The sequence below is a fragment of the Miscanthus floridulus genome, chromosome 12 (genome assembly GCF_019320115.1).
Source record: "Miscanthus floridulus cultivar M001 chromosome 12, ASM1932011v1, whole genome shotgun sequence".
In the NCBI taxonomy this organism is placed as follows: domain Eukaryota; kingdom Viridiplantae; phylum Streptophyta; class Magnoliopsida; order Poales; family Poaceae; genus Miscanthus; species Miscanthus floridulus.
Window position 1 is genome coordinate 16,913,533 of NC_089591.1, and position 26,629 is coordinate 16,940,161.

Below are 26,629 nucleotides of genomic sequence, written 5' to 3' on the forward strand. Positions count from 1 at the left end.
TTCATTGATGACATCCTTGTCTATTCACCCACCACCAAAGAACATGAACATCATCTAAGAACTGTGCTTGAGAAATTAGCCCAACTTCAGCTCTACGCAAAGTTCAGCAAATGCAAGTTTTGGCTACAAAAAGTTGCCTTCCTAGGCCATGTACTATCAACTGAAGGTGTTGCAGTTGATCTAGCTAAGATTGAAGCTGTGAAGGAATGGGATCAACCCCATAATGTGACAGAAGTCAGAAGTTTCTTGGGATTGGCTGGATATTATCGCTGATTCATTGAAAACTTTTCCAAGATAGCCCATCTAATGACCAACCTTCTGAAGAAGACTAAGGAATTTGAATGGACGCCCGAGTGCGAACAAAGCTTTCAAGAGTTGAAATTGAAGCTTACCACAACTCTTGTGCTAGCATTGCCTGATATCAGCAAAGATTTCATGGTCTACTGTGATGCATCCTGTCAAGGACTTGGCTGTGTATTGATGCAAGGTGGAAGAGTGATAGCTTATGCTTCTTGCCAGTTGAAAGAACACGAGAACCGTTACCCTACTCATGATCTTGAGTTAGCAGCAGTTGTGCATGCATTGAAGATCTGGAGGCACTACTTGATAGGCAATAAGTGTGATATCTATATCGATCACAAGAGCTTGAAGTACTTTTTCACTCAAGAAGATTTGAATATGAGGCAACACCGTTGGCTAGAGTTGATCAAGGACTATGACCTAGAAATTCACTATCATCTGGGAAAAGCTAATGTAGTCGCAGATGCTCTCAGTCGCAAGAGTTACTGTCACACTTTGATCACAGAATCCGTACCACCTAAACTCAAGGAAGAGATTGATGATTTCCAACTTGAGATGCTACTGCATGGCTTGTTGAATGAGCTCCGTATACAGTATGATCTCACAGATCACATTAGTCAAGCTTAGAAAAATTGTGAAGAGATCGAATATCTCCATGGTCTGATGAAACTAGGCTACAAGACCAACCACCATGAAGATGAACAAGGAACCATCTGGTTCAAGCACAGAATCTGTGTACCTTCCAATCCAGCACTATGAGAGGAAATTCTGTCAGAAGCTCATGATTCTAAGTACTGTATTCACCCTAGAGGTTCAAAGATGTATCAAGACTTGAAGAAATACTTTTGGTGGAAAGGCATGAAGACAGACATTGCGGGACATGTGGCATGATGTGACACTTGTAATAGAGTCAAGGCTAAACATCAAAGGCCTGTAGGATTATTAAAGCCTCTTGACGTTCCTGAGTGGAAATGGGAGAGCATATCCATGGATTTCATAGTTGGGTTGCCCCGTTCATAGAAAGGCAATGATTCTATTTGGGTGATTGTAGATCGGTTGACCAAGGTTGCTCACTTTGTACCAGTTAAGACCAAGACCGATGTCGAAAAATTAGCAGATCTATATGTTGAGCATATTCTCAGACTGCATGGAGCTCCCTCTAGTATTGTATCTGATCATGGTCCTCAGTTTATGTCCCTGATTTTGGGAAGCCCTGCACAAGTCCATTGGAATCAAACTTGATTTCAGTACCGCTTATCACCCATAGACAGATGGACAGACTGAACGAGTGAATCAGATCTTAGAAGACATGCTTCGTGCTAGTGTACTGAATTATGGCTCTGATTGGGAGAAATGCCTACCCTATGTAGAGTTCTCTTACAACAACAGCTACCAAGCCAGTATCAAGATGTCGCCGTTTGAAGCACTGTATGGCAGACCTTGTAAGACACCTTTGATGTGGTCTCAATCGGGGGAAAGATCATTCTTTGACTCTGCTAAGATTCAAGATGCTGAAGAAGGAGTTGCTCAAGTAAAGGAGAATTTAAGAATTGCTCAAAGTCGATACAAGAGCTATGCTAACAAAAGAAGAAGAGAACTTGAGTTCAATGTGGGAGACTTCGTTTATCTCAAGGTATCCCCGCTACATGGAACTATCAGATTCCATGTGAAAGGCAAGCTCGCCCCTAGATTTGTTGGACCATACAAGATACGCAAGAGGATTGGAAAACTCGCTTACAAACTTGAGTTACCTGAGGAATTGGCGAGTGTACATCCCGTATTCCATGTCTCATAGCTACGCAAGTGTTTGAGAGTACCCGATGAAGTAGTTCCAACTGATACACTTGACATTCAAGATACTCTCGAGTATAAAGAGCATCCTATCAGAATTCTGGGCAGAGATACCAAAGAGACCCAAAGCAAAACTATTCCTTTGTGTAAGGTCCAATGGAGCAATCACATTGAGAGGGAAGCAACATGGGAGAAAGAGTCTAACCTCTGGCTACAATATCCTTATCTCTTTGAAGAGTACGTTACGCTTTAATCTCGAGGACACAATTCTATTAAGGGGGTAGGACTGTAACAACCCAAAAATCCACACACCAAAAATCCCAACTACAAAATTTTTTCTTCAAAACCCTATGTGATGATGAGTGACATTTGTAGGAGCTAACCCTAAGTGTTGCATTAGTCATAATCTAACTAAACCTACATGACTTGCATAGGTATCTCACCTCATCACCTTGAATTTATTTTACCACATAGCATACATCAAGTTGCATTATATTCAACATGGTGATTTGGATTTTATTTAGGGTTTATGTGTTGATTAATAAAAGCTAACAAATATTTATCTATAAATAAATGTACTAACATGGGATTAATATCCCAACATATACTATGACCAATATACCAAAGGAGAAATATGCCACCTTGATTTATAAACAAGAAAGAAGTGTAACATAATACAAAAAGAAATAGGAAAAGAAAAGGAAATAGGAGAGAGGGAACAGCAGCAGCCCTAGGCCTGCTTGGCCTTGCGAGCCAGCTCGACCAAGCCTGCCTGCCCTCCCACTCATGCATGTGGCCCATGAAGCCAGCCTAGCAGCACCCTACCGCCCACGCATGCACAAGCCGCTGATGAGTCGGACCCGCCCATCAGCCATCACGCACTGCACTGCCGCTGCATCAGGACAAGCTGACAAACGGGCCCCCTCTATTAGCCACGCAGCAATAGGGTCTTCTTCCTCCCCATGCCAGCCTCTCCTCCCGACCGAGCCTCGATCGTAGAGCAGGCGTGGGCCTAGGGTCAAGTAAATCGCATGACCTTGTTCCCCCTTGTGCCGCGCTTACACTACCACACATGAGCCATTGGATGCGCCGCACGTATCACCACCACTCGATCGCCATCCGCCATTGGAGCCCTTGGAGCTCGGCTATAAAAGCCAATGTCCGTGAGCCCTAACCCTCAGCCCATTCACTACCGCCGCTGGTGGCACAACACCACACAGCGTCAAGCCAAGAGAGAGGGAGGAGGGAGAAGCAAGGAGAAGGAGAGGCACGAAGAAGGACGCCGCTGCTAGAGCAAGAAGGGAGGAGCCGCTGGTGTGGAAGACGGCGAGTACCTCTGTCCCGGCTCAGCTCTGCAACACCATCAAGACCGCACCACCACCATCACCTTCGAGCTCTCCACGGTGAGCCATCTTGCTGAGACCACCTCCCTAGCCAAATGGAACATGCACTGCCATGATCAAAACCTTGCTGAAGCTTCAAGCTCCGGCCTAGCCCAATTGGTTAGCTAGGGAGACCGCCATGGCCACGCTTGTTGAGACCTAGGATGCGTTGTGCGTGCTGCCATCAGCCAAAAGAAGGACCCCAGCCATGACATTGTACATCAGAGTAGGAGCGCACATACATAGGCACATTCACCATGGCCGAGAGCACAACCATAGCGATACCACCGTGTCTTCTACTGTTGTGGTAAAGGCGACATTGACACCCCGACTGGCTCCTGCCATGACAAGAGTCACACCTGTGCTCACCTTAGCTGAGGAAGAAGCCCACCGGAGCCCTGCGTTGCCGCGCCGCACCTCGTCGGAGCACCACCGCCTCCTGCTTTGCCCTCACCACCATGGCCGGAGCCACTGGGAGCTCCAGGAGCTCCTTCAACACTGCCCACCATGGTCATAGAAGCCCCATAGAGCTCACATGCTCTTCCAACTGGGCTCTTGCTACCACTACAGCCCTATCCATGCACACCGACTGAACCCACTGCTGCCGTTCATCATGACCTAGAGCCCTAGGCAGCCCTAGCCATCTCCCTGACCCCACTGTCGTAGTCGCCATGACATGGGGAACCTATTGCCTACCCTAATCAGATGCTAGCACCGCTGTGGGGGCTCGCCAGTGACCTCACCACCAGCGGGAGCCCTATCGGGGAAGAGAAGGGGATTTTCCCCTCGTCGGCCATATGTCCCGAGCAGCTCCGTCGAGCTCCGACCACAACCATGTCGACCACATCCCGAGCAGCTCCGCCGAGCTCCAACCACGACCTCATCGACCACGTCCCGAGCAGCTCCACCGAGTTCCGACCACGACCACATCGATCACGTCCTGAGCAGCTCCACCAAACTCCGACCATGACCACATCATGCACATGAACCGAACCTTGGGAAGGAGTAAATGGACCAAGTCCTTCATAGACTGGCTCTGCGGTCTATGGACCAACGTAGGCGGGTTCATCATGAACCGCGCCTCACCTATGGCTGTGGATCACGGCCCGTTAGTGGCCTAGTAAGGCGACGTGGACGCACCCGCGCGCCACGTGGTGGGCCAAGCCTGGCCCAAATCTAGGCCCAACCAGCCTAGTCAAGGCTCGGCCTATATTGGCCATTGACCGGTCAACGTTGACCGTTGATTGGGGCCACATGTTACTGACATCGCCATGTGGACCCCACCTGTCAGTACTAGAACCGAGACGATAACATCATGCTGACGTCATGCTGACATCAGCATGCCACGTGGACCAATAGGAGAGTGACACATGTCAGCACGATATTAATCCAGCCTTTTCCCATTTTTAGACATGATTGAAACTTCAGAAATTCATAACTAATTCATATGAACTCAGAAAAATACAAGACTAGGACCAAAATTCATCTAAAATCGAGCTCTAAGCAATGAACCCATGTTTGAGTGCATTTGGCTCTTTTGTATTTTCATTGCATTTTGTGCTATTCTATAGACGTCGCTAATGCGACTATAATGCGATCGCTTGTAGACTCGGAGGAGAACTAGACTGGACAAGGACCAAGAGTACCATGAGAAGTACGGAGATGACTTCACTAAAGGTGCTGCATCCCACCCAACCTCATAGCACCTATTACGCATGGCTAAAATAGAACTGCTATTGCTTTACTTTATTGTTATATTCACACTATGATAGGACTTGCATGGTAGTATGCTTACTTGATGGCCTTTACCTTGACATAACCTTACCCTTGCTTACCCTACTATTAGGCTAGACACACGCTTGCTGCTATATTTCATTGCTTATCACTTCTACTATGCTTGTACTATATTGATGCGTGGTGAAAACTAGGTGTTATCTGGACTCTGGGGAAAGTGCTACGTGTGTGACTTAGGTGCATGGAGGGTAAGGGTTGTGTCGACGAAGTTGGAATATACGACGAGCCTGAGGCAAGTCTTGTCATGGGGTGCTACCTAGGCACCCCTGGAAAATGGATACCTGTGGTGGGTAAATGGTATACGAGGTGGCCCTAGGGTGTGAACCTGTGATGGGAGGAGCTCGGGGTGGAGGTGCTGTGGTGGCACTGGTAAATGGAAACCCTGATGAAGACATTCTGGCTTGGTCATCCCTAAGGACTTACTAGTACTCAGATTCACCAGGAAGCCTTACGTACCACTCGCCCTATATGGTGCGGGACGACCGGACTACTTGGTAGGATATTTCCACTACTACTAGGTTGATAGCGGACAGTGTAAGGAGGTATGGGGCGTGGAGGATTTCCTCCACACCCTTCCGAGACTTCATGGAGGCCTTGTGGACCTGACTCATGACTCATAGTTTCAGCCACCCTAGACTAGACTTGGGGTGTACCAGGGCTGAATGGTAGAGTGGCATTATCCTAGGCTTGCAAGCGGCCGGAATCAGCCTAGGTGACGATGGTCAGCGAAGAAGGTAGATCCTATGGTTATGTAAAACCTCTGCAGAGTGTATGGTTGATCGATCGATACATATGCCGACTTGTCGGCTATGGACCTTTCCTGGGTTTTACTTAAACTAGATAGTGAGATGAGTCCTTCTCTTTTCCCCCCTATGAGAGTGTCGGTCGTAGCCAGGGGCTACTGGGCCTTGAGACAGTGCCGAGAGGGAGTTGGCCTATCGACTGAGCGATGGTATGGTGATGATATGGAGATGGTGGTATATCGATCCTAGGATCGAAACCTAGCTCTAGAGGGAATGGGGTGGAATGTGTGTGGGAATGGTGTTAAAACTTGACTACACTATTATATACTTGATATGCTAAAACATAGGAAACCCCAGCCTTATAGGTTCCTTTTGATTATATCCAACTTGCATCCAATTTCCACAAAGCAATGCTCATAGGGTGGGAGTGGCCAGTACAAATCATACTGATAAATTTTGGCACACAGGTTCTGCTGAGGAGTATAGCTCTGAGGAGTTTGATGGTTGAGGGGTTCATTCCTACGCTCGAGTTCGGCGATCTTATCTTCAAGCTATTCTGAATGAATGCTACTTTTGATTCCGCCAATGCGGCGATGTAATAATTTATGTAATTCTGCACTATTTGTACTCTGATATTATGTTGTATGGATGTGATATTCGACTAGGAATTTGGGTAATATGATCTACAACTGGTCTTATTACACTTTGATTTTGTGGATTTCCCTTTGCGGAAATCAGGTCGCTTCAGAGATATTACAACCGCAATGTCAATGAGCGATCCTTTGCAGTTAGTGACCTTGTTCTCTGCCAGAAGCAGAAGACTGAGGGCCAGCATAAGCTCTCATCGCACTAGGAAGGGCCATACATCATCATGGAAGTTCTCCGGCCAGGGTCTTATCGGCTATGCGACTTCAAGGGGTTAGATGTCCCCAACTCCTAGCACATCGATCTCCTTAGTCATTTCTATCCTTGAAGCATTCTACTAAAAGATATGTGTTTTTTCATTTTTCTTATTTGATGATTCAATAAAGTTTGCATCGATTTCTCCAATTGCGTTCTCCATATTTCACCACATGTTTTCTCCAATTTGTCATCATGTTTCTCCAAAATTTAACTCTTCGATTATTCTCTGTAATTAAATGCCTCCATAATCCGTTATTGGCCAACTCTCCATGCGTATCATCGCCGACATACTCTCCACTCCGTGCGTTCGACCAGCCATGTTTTTACCCATGGCATCTAGAGCTAGACCTAGCCTTGACTTCATCGTACGTGTGCATGAGCCATGCTCTATGCTTTGGATAGTCAGCAATGGCTCCATTGGCATCACTCCCTTCTCTTACACGTACATAGGTGCCAGCCACTCCACGCTATAAAGCTTGGGGGCTAGCTAGGGCTAGGTGACTTGGCATAAAACCAACTGGAAAGCAACTAAATCATATTTAACATATGCATTAAACATACTCCAAAATAACACTTAGTGTTTATGGCAACTGCTAGGCAACTTTACATGACATTTCCATACAAATGTTTTTTCCTAACCTACTGGGTATCGCTCCCTCACTCGCCGAATAGGTTGACTATCTCTAGCAAGCTTCCCTGCTGCCACCTCCACTTCATCCTCTAGCTTCATGATCTTCGCTACACTAGTCCCTTGAGTGAAGCCTGTCATTATCACCTCAGGCTTCACCGAAGGATAGTGTGACCGGACCACACAAGTGCATGGACGATGGCATAGTGGGTGGCACCACGGGTGAACTCCTTGGAATCTTGGCACTAATTCAGGATTGGTCATGGGGGCATGTTGCCAGGTAGCTGCAACGTTCTATCAGGAGGTTCAAAGCTGATGCAGTCCATCACCGATTTTATCCCAGCAACCACTACTTCTAGCTTCTCCTCCTAAGCTTTCACCTGATCTCCAAAGACTTTGATCTGCGCCTACGCGTTATACCAGTACTCTGCAAACACAATAGCAGCATGTTATACATGACCTTAACACTACAAAGATGGATTCTATAAGAGATATTCTCATGTTCAAGATCTACGGTGACTGTCTCGGCTTTTTCCTCTGCTTCTCCTTTCTCCTTTTCGAGTTGGGTGATGGCCTAGCAGGAAAGGCTAAGCTCCATCTCTAGATCTATGCAAAGACAAGTTATAACTTACAACACCGAGCACCAATAGAGCAAGACATAAGATCACACCTTTCTGCTAGTCGGCACCGTGGCAAAGCCAATGGGTCAGTGACCGGTTCTCTGCCTCTAGTGCCCGGTGCTCCTTCTCCAATGCTAGGACCTTCAACTCTAAATCCTCCTCTCAGTGGCGAGCTCTAGTCAGACTCGCATTAAGGTCATTCATGAACTGACTGTACCCTCTTGTTTTCTACATGGACCGGAGCCATCTCGTCCAGCTGCCATTGGCACTACTTGGATATCTCCATCACCCTCTATAGAAACAATGATTGTAGTTTGCACCTCAAAGAAGCCTAGCGACAAAGCCATTTTCAACTTACCTTAATGCGACGCATAAGCATCGCTAGGTCAGCCCTAAGGGCCTTCACTTCTACACTGGCCACATCTTCTAGCACCTCGAACTTGTCCCTGCGCTGAACAACCTGTGCAAAAGATTTTAGGGGCAGCGTTCGTTGGCTCCCGCACAATCTCCTCCACTTCTTCAATAGCAGGCCTCGGGGGCAACGTCCTTCGGCAGTCCTACGGCCACATAGGGCCTCCAAGGATCAGCTCCACTAGTTCCACCACTACATGTGTTGCCTGCCCTATGGGTGTAGGATTCTCTTGCATTCTCCCTACAGTCCTAGTTTCACCTACTATAGGGGCGACCAACGTTCTTGCCATGATAGGTGTCTCTTAAGCGGCCGACACGTCCATCGCCGTCGGTGTCTCCACACAAGTTGGCATGCTCTCCAGTCGATCCACACCATGAGCCACACCACCTTCAATGGTTGTAGGGTCGAGATGGCGGACTAGAGTCCTTTCTAAAATTAATTGCATCGGCTAACTAAGATAAATGCATAATTAAAACTATTGGTCTAGCCAAGACTACACCCCTCTATCTAAGTTTTGAGCACGTTACAAGGATCCTAAATAGGCAACAAAGGTGCCGGGTTAGCTAGAGCTCACCTAAATAATTCTAGCTTGCAAGGTCACACAAACCTATGCAACTAGTACTTCAAGCAACCAGGGAGAGCTCCTACACAATATAGTAAGCAAAAGCATAAAGCTCCTAAGCTCACTAGCAATGCTCAATAAGAAGGCTACACAAGCCAAATTAGAGAGCACAAATTACTTAGCTACACAAAATAACCAATGTGACTAACAAGGTTACTTAAACCAAATTAGTCATGCAAGGGAGCTAGTTCTATGCTACACAAGCAAGAAGGTAACTAGCCAACTACACAAGTCAACTAATTATAAGAGCAACTACACAAGCACAAGTATATGAAAGTAATTATAAGCTTCTATAATGAGGATGGAAACTAACTAGGATGATGAGGATGACACGATGATTTTATCCCAAGGTTCATGTGCTTGCCAACACGCTAGTTCCCGCTGTGTCGACCGCTCACTTGGTGGTACAACGGCGAATTGGCATCACTCGCCAAGTCCGTATGTTGGACATCGTAAGAACCTACCCCAAAAGTGAGGGTAGCTCAATGACACGGTCTACTAGTGTTGCTCTTTGTGATCCCCATGGGGTGAGCACAATCCCCCTAACAAACCCTCCTCTAGAGCACCGTAGAATCCTCTTGCGTGCTTCAACTGAAGTCACAAGCCACCAAGCCGTCTATGAGGTGGCAACCTCTAAGAGTAACAAGCACCACTGGCTTGCAACTCAATTACCTAGTGCCACTTGATGCAACCACACTGATGCAATGCACTAGAATCACTCACTCGATCAGATGATCACTATCAAGCACAAGTGGGTTAGAGGTCTCCCAAGTAGCACCACACAAGCCACCAAAGCTCTAGTGTGCTTAGCTACTAGCCCATGGATGGCAGGTGCTTGGTTTTATAGCCCCTAAGTGAATAGAGTTGTTATGCACCTTCACTGTGTTTTCCGCAAGGCAACCGGACTCACTACACATAATGATTGGACATGCAGGTGCCATGTCTGGTCATAGATCTGCTACCGCATGTCCACTTCATTCAACCTTGGCCATGCGATCTCAATGGCTAGTTCGCGTGCATACGCCTGCTCAGCGAAGACTGGGTGCACCTCTACGCCATGATCGGACCCACCAAACCCTAAGTCTAGACCTCACATGCCTCTGCACAACATGTACGAACTCATTGCTCAAGTAGTGACTGGACTCAGCCAAAGCCAGAGTCCAGTCAAGGTCCAAATCCACACCTGAGAGCTCCTGGGCACTTCGGATCGAGTCCGGTCAAGCAAGATCAGACCCAACATTTGAGTCTAGTTCTCCCCGAGTGCCATGCATCACCTCCATGCCTCACTGAGCGATCGGACCCACAGGCCTAAGTCCGATCACACGCGATGGCAGGGTCCAGTCCTCCTTGCTTGCTCTTGGCCATGTCATGCCACATAACTGGACCCATGCGTTAGGGTCCGGTCCTTCAAGACTGTAGGGTCTAGGACTCCGTTAGGCTACGCCCAAGGCTAGGGTTAGCGAACCGAACTCGCTAAGGCAGAGTTTGGTCCTCCCTGTTAGTAGAGTCCTATCCCTATTTCTCCTCCTTTTCTTCTCTGAGTTGATCCATTTCAACTCCAACAACTTCTCCGTTGCAAATGTGCCAACACCACCAAGTGTACAACACCTTGTGCACATGTGTTAGCTTTTCACAAACATTTTAAGGAGTTAATCACTCAATTCACCACTGCCACTCGATCCTAACAACGATGCAAAGTTAGATCACTCGAGTGGCACTAGATGAATGATATGCAAACAAGTTTGCTCCTCTTGATAGTACGGCCATCTATCCTAAACCCAGGTCATAAACTTCTCTACACACCTATGACTGGTGAAAAGAAATGCCCTAGGTTATACATTTGCCTTGCGCATTCCATTCTATCTCCTCCAATGTTGATGCAACACATGCATCAATCAATCACAAATGATATGATCCACTTCATATCATCACATGACCGTATTGGTTCATCAATCTTGACTTCACTTGCTCTTCATTGTTGTCTCGGTCCATCGGCGCTAAGTCATCACTCAACTTTCCCTTTACACTACAACCGGTTCTTCAAGCCAAGTCTTGTCTTGATCTGCTCCACCTTAATCACGTGACTCCATGTCATGTCTCATATGCAATGAGATCCTTCATCACATGTGTGAGCTTTGCAACATCTCCAAGCCATTTCACCTCCATGGCAAAGGTTGCTCACACATGATGTACCTATGGACTAATCACCTATGCATCTCACTCAAACACATATTAGTCCACCTAAGGTTGTCACTCAATTACAAAAACCAAACAATGACCTTTCAATCTCCCCCTTTTTGGTAATTGATGACAACTCTAGAAAGATGTGGAAATTAAGCACTTTTGGATTCATGTTGCTTGCCCAAGCAATTTTACCATGTGTAAAAGATTTTGGACAAGTACCACAAATCCGAATTGGTAGTATTAGCTCCCCCTACATATGTGCTAGAGTGTTTGGTTTGAAGCTCACACATATGCATAGGATTAGAAATGTGGGAGAGTAATTACTACCAAATGATGCTAGGGTGTATAGAATAAACCTTTGAAGCGTGATACGAATCGGAGTTGTACCTTTAAGTTCAACCTTAGCACCATGGTTAGCTAGGATACCACTTGGAAACTAAAACACTAGATACCTTGTGAGATCAACATTATAAGCAAGGTTATAGTACCACGTATAAAAATACAAGTGTAGCTACCATCCTATGCATGCTAGTTACCAAATCATCAATCAAGTTCCATAACTAGCATACAACACACAAGCATGCATTTCAAATTTAAAAACTTATGCAATGCAAGCAAGCACATGAATATGCACATATCAAATGCAAACAATCAAGTTCATGAGCTTGCTCCCCCTACTTGTGTGCTACTCTTGTCCAAGAATTTTGATCCTTCTCAATTCTTCAATGTTGCTCCCTGTTTGTCCAAATCCAACTTCTCCCTAATGCCTTCTTGCATATTTCATATCTTTGTACCAATCCCTCCCCCTTTGTCATCAATTTCCATAAAAGATGTGCATCACTTGATACAAAGGGTGGTACTAGGGATAGATGGTTCACACTTGAATATTGCATTTTTTATGGACACCACCTGATATGTTGGAATGACACCATTTGTATAGCTCCTGAGATACCACACATAGGATCTTCGACTTTGATATCAATTGGTGGGACACCTCCCCCTAAATTATTGCATGGGTCATCCATTTGCTAAACTTGAGCTCTTGTAGTGAGGGATGCATTCCTCATTTGATGATTACTTAAAGTTGAGGATCACTTGTGGAACCACCATATTGTATGATTGATACCATGTGTAGAAATGTGATACCACTTGAAAGAATTTGCTACCATGGAAACACTTGTTGGATTTGTCAATTTTGAACATTTCTTGAACATTTGCTATCTTCATGAGTACCACTTATAGGATATCACTTGTAAGTTGATCTAGACACCACTTGTAAATTTCACTTGAAGAGATCAATTGAGTCTAGATACCACTTGAAACAACCAAACTAGATATCCATTTGCATTGTTGTCTTGTGCTTGTACTCTTGTTACAATCATGAGCTTCTAATGTTGACTTAAATTAAATTGATTTGCCTAAGATTCCAAGTTTGGTTTGAACCCTCTCTAAGCTTCTTCACACTCATTTGGAGGTTATCTTATCGAGGTTGTACTTGTCACTTGTTGGCAATCCAAATTAAATCAAGTACTTGGGTTCACTAGCTCATGAACAAACTCATACACTACTACCAGATCAATTAATCAAACAAGCAATAGTGGTAGGCTATGAATTTTAAAAATTCATTTGTCATGCATGATCCTATAAGCATGTACTATATGGACTAACCACATAAGGAACAAAAATGATCATGCATATTACAATGATACCTTTGCTATCTTGGAGTAGAGGATAGTCATTAGATTCTAATTAACCTCCGCAATAGCAATGTGAAGTCCAATTATAAGCTTGGTGAAGACCAATCATCGACAATGAGATCCATTCTTCACCCATATAAATTGAGAACCACTTAAGATCAAGTGTACTAACTTTTGTTGTGGTTGGCTTGCTTTCTCTTTTGATCCATGCTTGCATGAGAGCACTAAATGTGAAAACCCACTTGAATTATCATGACTAGCTCTCTTTTGGGTGTTGCTTGCTTTTCTTGATCAACCCTTTTGATTGCTTCAACTAAGCATCTCAAATGTTCCTCAGATCACCACTTCCATATTAGCCTTCTAAGTACTACACTAGGTTTACCTACACATAGGTGGCAAGCCCCTACACTAGGGAGAAGTGACCTCACTCCAAAGAACCATCCTTGATATTCACTTAAATAACTTTGTTTGATTGATCCAAGTGATGGACTTAACTTGATGAGTAACCATAAAACCTTCCTTAAGTTCTTTTCTTTCTACTTGTTTAAGTTCCTTTCTTTCTACCAAAAGATCTCCAATAATCACTAGAACTTAAACTCCATCTTCATCTTGAGTTTGATCTTGATCTTCAACTTGAGTACCAAATGTGTGCCAAATACACTCAACAATCAAATGACCTTGTACTCATTGCTTGCCATGCTTCTAGATCAATCCAAAACCAAACTTAGGTACCTTAAACACTTATAAACATGATTCCAACTTGAGGACATTTTAATCAAAGTGACTCTTGATCAATCTAATAATTGTCACTTTTCTGGCAGATTCTGTACCCTTTAAATAATAATCCATATCTCCTAATGTACAGATCCAAATACCACTAAATTTGGTGGAGATGTGCTTCACTAAGTCATCTAGTAGCTTTAAAAATTTGAGATTCATTTGACTTCTAGATTACTACCAGATTTCAATTCTTCCATCACTGCTACATGCTAAAAACTGCTGCACTATAGCTGACAAGATCTACTCCAAACCCAAAGCATTTCTTATCCAATTATCATGAAATTTGCACTGCATCTTGTACCATAAGTCTAAAGCTTGTATACCAAAGTTCAAGCCAATCCAATAAGTTTGGTCACTCAAACATGGCTAAGATCACAGCTCACTCATATTTTCAAATATAGGACAGATTTCAATCACTTGAGCTATACTTCATCAAATGTGAATCAAACTTGAAACTAACTTGTTTGAATACTTTCACAAGATATATATCCATTCAATCCACTCACTAAAGGTCATCTTATGAATTTATCCAACACAAATCAATCCAAACATGATTACTAAAGCTTTTATCCATTCAATCATCTTAGACCAAACAACATTGCATATTTATCCAATTCAATCAACTCATATGCACCCACATGCAATGATCAACAAGAGATATATCTTGGTTAGCTCATGATCATCCAATTAGCAAGCTTCAACTCACATATTTGCAAGCCATCAAATAATCAAATAAATCATCAACAACTTGAACATGACACTTGTATGTTGTAGCACATTTAGACTTCACTAATTCTTGGCTTGGCATTGGGATATGATTGCATTAAGCTTCAATACTTGACTCAACATATGATGATCAATGTGAAATCAATTGAGTCAACTCTCCAATTCCATGGTACCTACAAATAATCATCCACGTTTTGATGGTACCTAAACTAGTTTGGGTCCTCTCAAGTTAGGTGCAACATACTTAGGCATAGCCTTAGTATGAATAGCTGGATGTTTTGCAATTGCAACCAATAAGGTACCATTGCCATCCTTCCAAAGCACAGTATTATCATCAATTGAAATGAACTTAGAATTATTACCTAGGGGACATGAATGAGCCATGTGTCCCCTTTCCTAGCATGAGTAGGACTTCCTCTTTGATTGAGCCTTCTCTTCCTTGCTCATGTGGTACTTCCCATTGCCTTGCCTCTCATGAGTTGCTTGAGCCTTCTACTCAAGCTTGGTTGGATACTTCGAGGCAAAGTGTCTCATATCTTCACACTTGAAGCACTTGACGTGAGCATAGACTTTCTTCTCTTCTTAATTCTTGCTCACTATCTTGGCATCTTGATCAAGCTTTTGATGCCTTGCCTTTCCACCCCTTCTTGTTTTCTTCTTCATTCATCATCAAACTCCACCATCTTCATGGTTGATCTTGGGGCTTCTCTTCTCACTCAACTTGTGGCTTCGGTTGAGGCTTTAATTGTTGCTTCATCAATTGCTTGGTTGGGCACATAGAGGTGAGATGACCCCATGTGCGACATTTGAAGCACTTGATATACTTGAGCCTCTCTTCTTCTTTTTTTTATCTTGAGCTTCTCTTCATTAGGGCAAGCACTTGCAAGGTGTCCCACTTCATGGCATTTGAAGCATATGTAGTGAGATAGCTTCTCCTTTTCTTGCTTCTTTATCTTTCTTGCCCTTTCTCTTTTGCCTTTGGTCATCTTCTTGATGAACCCAACTCCACCCTTGTCACCATAGCTTCTTTGATTCTTCATCATATGCTCGAATGTGACTTTGGAGTTGTAGCACCTTTCTAACTTGTTGCTCAAATTTTTCACTTCATTCTTGAGCTCATTGTTCTCCTTCAAAAGGTTAGTCTTACAAGACATAGAAGTAGAACAAGAATCTAATTGTGAAGAACATGGAAAATCTAGTAAATCATCACAAGAGGTGGATACATGCTTCTTCCCTACATCACAAGAGTTAGTCACATGTTACAATTGATCACTTGACTCATGTGATGAACTCTCATTCTTTTTAAGTTTCTTTGAAAAAACTTTAATGAGAGAAGCATGTTGTTCTAATAATTCTTCATGAGACACAAGTAGCTTCTCATGAGTCAATTTGAGCTCAACATGTGAAGATTTAAGAACATCAATTAAGTGCTTATGGTCTTCACATGAATTCTTTAGAAATGAGTTTTCATTTTCCAATTTCAATGTTTTAGCTTTCTCATTTTCTAAATACATGGTCATGCTAGCAAGTCTACTAACAAGCTCATCATATGAATCAACATGATCAACCACATTAGCATTAGATACCTTGGTGCCACCTTATGACATGAAGCAATGTGGTGTAGTAGATGGGCTTGTAGTAGCATCACAGTCATGGCCAGAGCATGAACCATCATCATCATCATCACCAAGTGTGCTTGAGGTAGAAACATCATTTGCATCACTTTGGGCATCGCCATCAATCTTGTCAAGTGAACTTGTGGTAGATACATTCTCATCATCACTTGACCATGAGGTGGAGCAATCTTCTACAATCACCAAATTGTGGTCATGCTCAACACACTCATGCGCCTCCTCCTTATCATCATCCTCCTTCTTGAACTTTCCATCATCACTTGTGAAGGAGTCACCGAAGAAGACTTGGAGTGCCATCCACATATCATGAGCACTCTCCAAGTCCCACACACGTCTCAAAATATCTTTATGCCAAACAGACGTTAGATAATATTGAGCACGTGTAGCAAGTTGTAAGCAATCCTTTTGAGCTTGGGTTAAATTTCTCTTATCCAAAGCATCATGAGAAAAGCCAACAACAATGATCCACCACTCCTTTTGACCCATTGCATGGAAATGATCAAGCATATGGTGTTTCCACCATGCAAAGTGTGTACCATCAAAAATATGTGTGTCACAAACAACATCTAGCCCAAAGTTCGCCATCCTCTCAGGTCGATGAAGACCACAAATGAGAGACCTAGCTCTGATATCACATGTAGGGCCAGAGATGGCAGACTAGAGGGGGAGGGGAATAGTCCTTTCCAAAAATAATTGTGTCGGCTAACCAAGATAAATGTGAAATTAAAACTATTGGTCTAGCCAAGACTACACCCCTCTATCTAAGTTTCAAGCAACTTACAAAGATCCTAAATAGGCAACAAAGGTGCTAGGCTAGCTAGAGCTCCCCTAAACAATTCTTGCTTGCAAAGTCACACAAACCTATGTAACTAGTAATTCAAGCAACCAGGAGAGCTCCTACACAATCTAGTAAGCAAAAGCACATAGCTCCTAAGCTCACTAGCAATGCTCAATAACAAGGCTACACAAGCCAAATTAGAGAACGCAAATTACTTAGCTACACAAACTAAGCAATGTGGCTAACAAGGTTACTCAAACCAAATTAGTCACACAAGGGAGCTACTTCTATGCTACACAAGCAAGAAGGTAACTAGCCAACTACACAAGTCAACTAATTACAAGAGCAACTATACAAGCACAAGTATATGAAAGTAAATATAAGCTTGTGTAACAAGGATGCAAACCAATGGGATTACAAGGATGACATGATGATTTTATCCCGAGGTTCACGTGCTTGCCAACATGCTAGTTCCCATTGTGTTGACCGCTCACTTGGTGGTATGGCGGCTAATTGGCATCACCCTCCAAGTCTACATGTCGAGCACTGTAAGAACCTACCCCAAAAGTGAGGGTAGCTCAATGACATGCTCTACTAGAGTTGCTCTTTGTGATCCCTGCCAGGTGAGCACAATCCCCCTCACAAATCCTCCTTAGGAGCACCACACAATCTTCTTGTGTGCTTCAATGGAGTCACAAGCCACCAAGCCATCTAGGTGGTGGCAACCTCCAAGAGTAACAAGCACCACCGGCTTGCAACTCGATCACCTAGTGCCACTAGATACAATCTCATGATGCAACGCACTAGAATCACTCACTCACTCGATCGAATGATCACTAACAAGCACAAGTGAGTTAGAGGGCTCCCAAGCACCACCACACAAGCCACCAAAGCTCTAGTGTGCTCAGCTACAAGCCCATGGCCAGCAAGTGCTTGGTTTTATAGTCCCCAAGCGAATAGAGTTGTTATGCCCCATCACTACGTTTTCTATGGTGTTGACACATAATGACCAGACACATAGGAGCTAGGGTCCAGTCATAGATCTACTGTTGCATATCCACTTCGTTAAACCTCGACCATGCAATCTCAATAGCTAGTTCGCGCACGCGTCTGCTAAGCGAAGACCGATCACACCTCTGTGTCATGACTAGACCCACTAAACCCTAAGTCTAGTCCTCATGCCTTTATGCACAACATGTTTAGACTAACTGCTCAAGCAGTGACTGGACTCACTAAAATCTGAGTCCGATCATGGTCTAAATCCACACCGAGAGCTCTTGGGCACTCCGGACCGAGTCTGGCCAACCTAGATAAGATTCGACGCCTGAGTCTTGTTCTCCCCCAACTGCCATGCGTCACCTTCGAGCGACCGAACTCGTAGGCCTGAGTCTGGTCACACATGATGCCAGGTCCGGTCCTCCTTGCCTGCTCTCAGCCATGTCACACCGCATAACCGCACCCGTGTGTCAGGGTCCGGTCCTTCAAGACCGCAGGGTCTAGAACTTTGGTAGGCTACACCCGAGGCTAGGGTTAGCAACTGGACTCACCAAGGCAGAGACTAGTGTACTCATGTAGATCTACACCAAGGAGTAATCGGTTGAAGCAATCATCATACGGATTAGGAGATATGAAGGGGAGAAAATAGAGTTTTAGCTTGTATTTTTGAGGTGGTTTTTGGGTCTGTTCATTTAGTTTGGAACAGGATGTGGCCGACCAACTTTGGGCATTGTAGGCCACGTGGCTCCTCTGTGCTAGCCTCGCTTGTCACATGAGCACCACCTCGCCTCACTCTCCTCATCTTGGACAGCAGAGCATCCTCCATTCTCCCTCCTATCCTCTCAATTCTCCTCCTCTGCTCTACTGCCAGTGCCATGGTGGGCGCGCCCATGGTTGCTGTGGCAAGGCCCTGCCCCATCCACCCTTGCTGCTCATCACCTCCAACCATCTGAGCACCTAGTTCCATGCCCCTCTAGCGCCTCCTCATGCCGTCCCCCAACTAGCGAAGTCGGAAAGCATCGCCGTCGAGGCCATGCCCATCAACCGCCGCATCCTACTGCTGCCGAGCGACTGCTGGCTGTAGCCGGCCAAGGCTAGAGCTAGGCGTGGCCATGGCTGGCCATAGCCAGAGTCAGCCATCCCCTTCCTCATCACTTCTGGCTATCAGCTGCCCAGAGCCCGACCTCCCCGGCGCCTCTTCTCTGCTCTGCTCCATTGTTGTGATGTAGAGAGAGCGAAGGACTGGGCGCATGAATTAGAAGAAGTTGGAGAGCCTAAGTGAGAAGGCGTGACTCAGTTGAATAGTGCCAGAAAAGGATCTTTTTTGTGTTCAATTTCTAAAAACTGCAGGGTCCCCGATGCAAGATTCACATTCCTTTTCTTTGGTTTTTACAGATTTGAATGATCAAGTTTGAAAATTCGTAGTAATTAGTCAAAAAATCTTAAAATAATAAATAAGGACTTTTTGGAATACTTGTGCAATTATCTATGCATTAGATATATAATATGGAATGATTTATTTAAAAGTTTTTGCTATAAAAATCAATTTATGCAGTTAGGTTTTTAATACTAGTTGTGTCTTGTCTTTTTCATAACTGCAGTTTTTGTGCTCAAATAAATGTGAATTTTGATGAAGTGTTACACAGGTGTTGGTTGATGTCTGGTAAACATTTTAGGAGTTTAGGCTTGATAGTTTAAGATCTATAAAAATAACAAATGCCCTATGTTGCTTGGCTCCTATTCTAAATAGACCTACATGTTTGAATTAATTGGCTTAGTTAAGTTATTAATCATGACTTGATGACAATACATGAGTTGCAGTAGTTTTATTAAGATTTTTAAAAAGTTAAATATCATGATTTTTGGTTAAGTAGATCTTGAGTTATACTTGCTTAAATCTCTGTGGCTGTTTCTGCCCAAACCTAGACTGGGTTTCCTTATTGGCACTGTGGGGCCTACTTAGTTGTAGAATTAGCTTTAGGTGTTTATAACAAAGTTGTTTAGAATTTGTTAATCTTTCTAAAAAGTCTAGAACCACATTTATTGGACATGCAGAACTTTAGTTATATCTATTTAAAGTGGCATGTCAGTTTCTATCTATGTTTTAGACATACATGCATTCATTGGATTCATTGACCTTGTTATCTATAGAATCATCTTAAGATGACAATAAGAAAGTTGTAGGTAACTCTATAAGATTTTTAAAATGTTATGATTCATGTTTGTTGGAGATCTAGAATTCTAGTTATGCTTCTCTGAAGTTCCTATCAATTTTCTGTACCACTGTTGTTGGGCTACAGGTGTAGTTTTACTTGTGCAATTATTTTCATGGTGTAAATGATGTTTTATGTGGTTGTGGTGAATACCAAAGTTTTAGGTAAATTCATAATATAGCTTGTGTTAAATTTGCATGACCATAGGCCTAATAATTTAGGAGCTATAGATTTTATAATTTCCCTATCAGGTTTTGCATGCTCTCTATATAGATCTGAATGATTGTGTTGTTTGACCTAATTAAGATTTGAATCATGTCTTGGAGATAATATAAGAAGTGTAGTGATTTTCATGAGCTTTTCAAATTGTTAAAGATCACTCCTTTTGGTGGTCTAAATCTCTAGTTATAAGCTTGTCAAGTTGCATGGCTGAATCTGTCCAAGTCTGGATAGAGGTGCTCAATTGTGCTTGATTGACCTTGCTAATGGTGGAATCACCTTGTGATGATAATAAACATGTTTTAGATAATTTAATAAGCTTTTTAGAAAGTTAAGTTTCATGCTTGTTCGATGTTTGTAACTCCAGTTATACATTGTTGAAATTACTACTACTTTTTTGTCCTTGTTCTGTACAGATCTGAAACATTGGCATGTTTGACCTAGTTAGCTTTGGAATAAGCTTTTGGTGATAATAACAATATTGTAGGAAATTTCATTAGCTTTCCAGAAAGTCTAGTGTCACCTTCTTTGGATATCAAGATCTCCAGTTATGGATAAAATAAGTGACTGCTGTGCTGCTGTCCAGATTTCTATATATGTGCTAGGTGATTGCTTTAGCTTGCTCTTGTTTTGGCTAAACATGTTGGTTAGTTCTTGATCGATGCATGTGTGCTATATCTGAACTTAAGTTCACTTGTGTGACATGCCTAATATTCTTGCTATCCCTCTATAATAGGTTGTGTGATGTTTAGTTAAATAACTCTAGGTGCCTATGTCTCGCATGATCTTATGTTTGCCTTGAATGTTATTATGTGATGCATCTCATATTACCATTCTTCATATTCATGCACTTGCATCTTGCATCTCATCTAGGTATGCTAGATGAACCACGTGAAGGACGTGATGCTGGAGCCGAACCCAAAGACGGTGTATGGTGGACCTATTCCGAAGATGGAAAGACTGGACAAGTGCTAGGATGGGAGATACTCCCCTAGCAAGTGTCGTCTAACAAACACTAACCTAGTGTTGGATCCCAGGCAAGCCCCGGAGCATTCTAAGCCTCCTACATTTTTATAAATATCACTTGATTTCTTTATGTTTGATGCATTAGGTTATAAGAGTTGATTGGAACCACTTGATGCATAGAACTACCTTGTCCAGAAATATACCTTGAACCCTATGTAGGTCCAGGATCGAATATATGCTTAGCGATGCTTAGACCGGTAGAAGTCGGGTGATTTCCTGTCACCTGCGAGATATAGGTGGATACCAAAGCACGATTGGCTATATTTGCTATCGTGGAAATAATCATGTGTTAATAATGAATAGAGACCGGGTGGGATGTCGATAAAGAAGCAACAAGACATGGAGGTCTTGGGTGTGGATCTATCCCCGTCTATATCATTTAAGGACCGATTCGTTGTACGTCCTCATGTCATATTGAACGCATGCCTATCACTTAGTTGGTCGAATAACTCGTCCCAACCGCGAACTCGACTAGCTCAACTCAGGTCAGAAGTTTAGGAAGTAAAAGTGCACACTCTAGAGGCAGTAAGGATGTGTTTGGGGACATTGGCATGAGTCCAAGGGGTCAGGTGCTTAAAATTCCTGCTCTTCCTGGCAGAGTGTCGCCCTTGAGAATGCGGCGCTGCTCGAAACCACGATTCCTGAGTTGTACCAAAGGTGATCTAAGGCTACCGTGGCTGGTAGACCTAGGTTTGTGTTAGGAATACCCCTCCAGCTGGATAGGAATCGATTCGAATCACCGTCTCTCCTGGATAGTGAGAACTTGACTGAGCAACGACAACATAGAGTAACTTAATTGAACTTGATGGTTATAATGATGATGATGATGTTACAACATTATACCGGCTATGGTTACTATTGCCTATTACTAAATAATATCCCACATGTTTGGCACATGTTAGTTGCTAATCGAGAGATGAATAGCTATAATTAACTTGGTTACTGAATTGTAAAAAGGTATAGCTCAACTCTTGGCTTTTATGCAAAATGTTGTCAAGCTAGCTCCACCTATAAAGCCTTACATACTCCTTGGTGTCACTTTATTTCTGGTTTATGATGGGTAAGTCTAGCTATGTACATTCGAGTACTTAGGGTTTATCCCACCATGTTGCAGGTGAAGTTCTTGGCTTGTTGAAGATGGTGGCTAACCATCGGTGGGCTCGGTGACTCTATATTTATTTCTCATCTATATGCTTTTATCAGAGGATGTCACTTATGCTAGCAATGTATTTGGAACTTATATTAATGTAATCATTTGAAAGCTATGTTGTTTTCACTAACCGGTTTTGGAAACCCAAACTTGTACTATTATTTATGAACCCATTTGTAATATTATTTCCGCTGCAACTCTGTGTATGTGATGTGTATATGCTTAATCATATGATCTTGGTTGTGATGTTGATTTACCGAGGTCCTTCATGACACTTGGCGGACTACCGGGTTTATATAAGTGAAAGTATGCATGTGTCAACGTGTTAGTGGGGACAACCATACTTGATCTTGTATAAATTGGGTGGTTCTGTCATAGGTTTTTCCACTTTCTCCCTTCTGTAATCCCTACTCCCCCTTGGTCTATAAAAGGGAGGGCAGGGCGCCCCACTAAGGGGACATATTGATTGATCACACATCACACACAACCAAGCAGCAACTGAGCTCTTGGCATCCTTTCGACCATTCCATTGGAGCCTTGGGACTAGTCCCTCTCTCGACCATTTGTACCCCCTACTATGAACCTTTTTTGGTGCTAATAACACGAGTAGAGCTCTTGGCATCCTTTTGACCATTCCATCGGAGACTTGGGACCAGTCCCTCTCTCGACCATTTGTACCCCCTACTATAAACCTTTTTTGGTGCTAATAACATGAGCAGCAGCAAATTGGACGTAGGGACATTCTGCCCAAACTAGTATAAACTTTATGTCCTTTAGCACACCATTCGGGCCTAACGCTCAACAAATATAAATTTACTAGTTGTTGTTTGTTTGAAACACTGATGGTTGGTGCGCTAGGTAGGGGACCTTTGCGCATTCCGACGATAACCATTAGGCCCCGGATGGCTAGCCACGGCAATAGCTAGGTCCCAGGCACACACGTGCATTTTGGGAGCCTAGACTTCATCATCATGGTGGAAGGAGAGTTGGCATTGGCTCACGCCGCCTCCAATCTCTCTCCTCCATCGGCCTCAACCACAAGAGGCTTGAGCGCTAGCTCGATGTCTCCCTTGGACCCTAGTGGTCTAGGGAGGTCCAGCGCCGCCTCACCCTCTCCGACGCCAACAACATGGTGTGGTTTTCCAGAGGAGGGTCCCTCTCTCTGGAACACCACATACGGAGCGCCCCGACAGATCTTCCGTTTAGTCTCCGCAACGTTGCAGCGACTGTTAGCCACCTTATGGCGCGACGCATGGTTCTGCCGCCGTGAACAATGAGTTCATGGGGGTAATCAAGCATGTCATGGAATCTCTCCACAACCTCCTCATAGAGGATCCGGGGTCAACCTCTGGCTCTAGCAGAGGGAGCCATCACTCCTCCTGGGAATGTTTAATGATGGGTACCCTCGAGGGACACGTTGAAAGCATCCCCGTAGAGGAGGCGACCCTGGTAGGCAACCTTGGCAACAGTGGCCCCACCTCGGATGGGGGTGGAGCAGCTGAAAGCCTGAAAGTGAGAGATCGAGGAAGTAGGAATCTAGCTTGTGCAGGAGTGCGTGGAGCTTGATCGAGAGATCGAACGCCGTGGAGACGGTGGACGCGCATTTGCCATGGCCTGCAGTGTAAACTAGAGGATCATCGCCAACGTTGAAGCCCTTCCTTGCTGATGAGTACAGGCCCGATCTTCCGAGAGGTAACCGATAAGTTTGATTTGTGGAGATCTCGATGTTGGCGATCCGGCTTCAAATCAGACGTGATTCGAACCCTGCAACCATTACACCACTGCTCCATTGGTTATCAACCAAGCACAACTTGATTGACCTCGCCAATAAGGCTTTTCCTGCAAGTGAATCGAAGAGCACAAGCAAAAAGGTAAAACACACAATCTAAAATTGCAAATATGAATGACGTGAATATCAATAGAGGATTCAAGAACTCGGTTCCAAAGGACTAATCGACACAGTGGAGGAGATCAAGAACAGGGGCCCTGGATCACTGTAAAAGGATTTGTCACCACAGTTACAATGAACGATTCAGTTTCTCGATGGAAAACTAAACTCTAAACAAAACCCAATTGTGTAGCAGCGGCGGCGGCTGTGTTTATAGTCTAAGACTCGACCTAGGGTTGGGGACGGCCAGGGGTTGGGCGCCCACAACTTGGGCTTAAGGCCCGACACGATACATGGCCAAGTTGGCCCAAATAGGTGACGCAGCACCTTGCCGTGGTCACACAAAATGATCCACGGACCTTCTGGAGCTGGGACCAGATCCAAAACGACGGCATCGTCGTCCCCTTTCCAACGCATCCAAGAACAGCCCGTTTCGATGTCATATGAGAAACTTATGACCGAAATAGTGACGACGTGTCTGCTGAATCCGAGGGCGACGTGGCAGCTGAGTTGGGAACGAATTGCAACTTGGGGAAGACCATGGCGTCGGTGTGTCCAGCGTGGCGATGTCCTCATCATCCTCCCCTTCTTGAATTGGAGTCGTCCTCAACTCCATCTTGGCAATGTCCTCATCATCCCCTCCTTCTAGAATTGGAGTCGTCCTCGACTCCATCCCATCATCAACGAACTCCTGCAAAAGGTTAGTGACAGCAGGCAATGCACTAGACATAAAAGGTTGACAAAACATAGTATAACATGGTGCATCAGGATTATCACATAACTCAGCAGTAGCAGAAGTTGTAGCAAGAAAAGCACCTCCTTTTAACTTAATCCCATTATTTTTAGCAATGTCTGTTGGAGGTTTATTTTTGATCTCATTAGCATGTTTAATAATATCCGTAGGAGACAAAGGCAGCAATGTAATTTTCTTGTCCTTATGTATGATAGTGTATGTATTAGTTCTACCATAGTGTAAAGCATCATTATCAAATTCCCATGGGCGACCTAACAAAATGGAGCAAGCTTGCATAGGGACAACATCAAAATCAGCAGTATCATGATAAGAGCCTATGAAAAAGCTAATGCGTGCTGATTTAGTTACCTTAGTCTTACCACTATTATTGAACTATTGAAGTTTATATGGATACGAATGTTGTCGTGTGGTCAAGCCAAGCTTGTCAACCAAATATGAACTCACCAAGTTGTTGCAACTCCCGCTATCAATGATAGTGAGAACACGACAACCCTGCACAATGAGATACATGTGGAACAAATTATGGCATTGGATCTTCATCTCTTCTTCATGTCCCACATGTGTACTCAACACACGCTGCACAAGAAGGCTAGGGTAGTCCGTGGTAGCAGCCACAGAGTCAATGGTGATGGCCTCCTTGTCTTGATCGCCCTCGGTGGGATCTGCATCAATGTTAGCAGCAAGGGCTAAATCATCTTCAACATCACTAGCACTTACATATCCATCCTCGGTAGCAATGAAAGCACGACGACTGGGGCATTCCTTCATGACATGTCCCATGCCTTTGCATCAGTGGCAAATGATTTTAGAGCTAGACGAGGAGGAGCTAGTAGAAGCACCCGGAGTGCCACCTTTCTTCAGCTGTGGAAACTGCACATTAGACAATTTACTTACCCCGGAAGAAAATAGAGGTGTAGATGGCTGTGGTGCAACAGGAAGCTTGGGTGTCTCTGGCTCGAAACGCTGCTGAAAATTCCTCCCATTGTTAGACCTGAAAGGCTGGTGTTATTTGCGTCCCTGTACTTCTCGTTCTGCCTTAATAGCAAGATGATACAATTGGGAAAAATTGCGCCATTCTTTGTAATCAAGTATGTTCTGTATATCATGGTTTAAACCACCAAAAAATCTAGCACTAGCATCATGATCATCTTCATTTATACCACAACGTGCTAAACCAATAAGCAATTCTTGATAGTATGCTTCCACTCCTTTATCACCTTGTTTTAAAGTTTATAGTTTCAAACGTAAATCACGTTGGTAATAAGGAGGAACAAAACGAGATGTCATATGTTGCTTTAAAACATTCCAAGTTTGTGGCACAGCAGCAGTATTATTGGCATTGCAAAGAGCACTCCACCAGAACAAAGCAAAATGAGTAAACTCACTAGT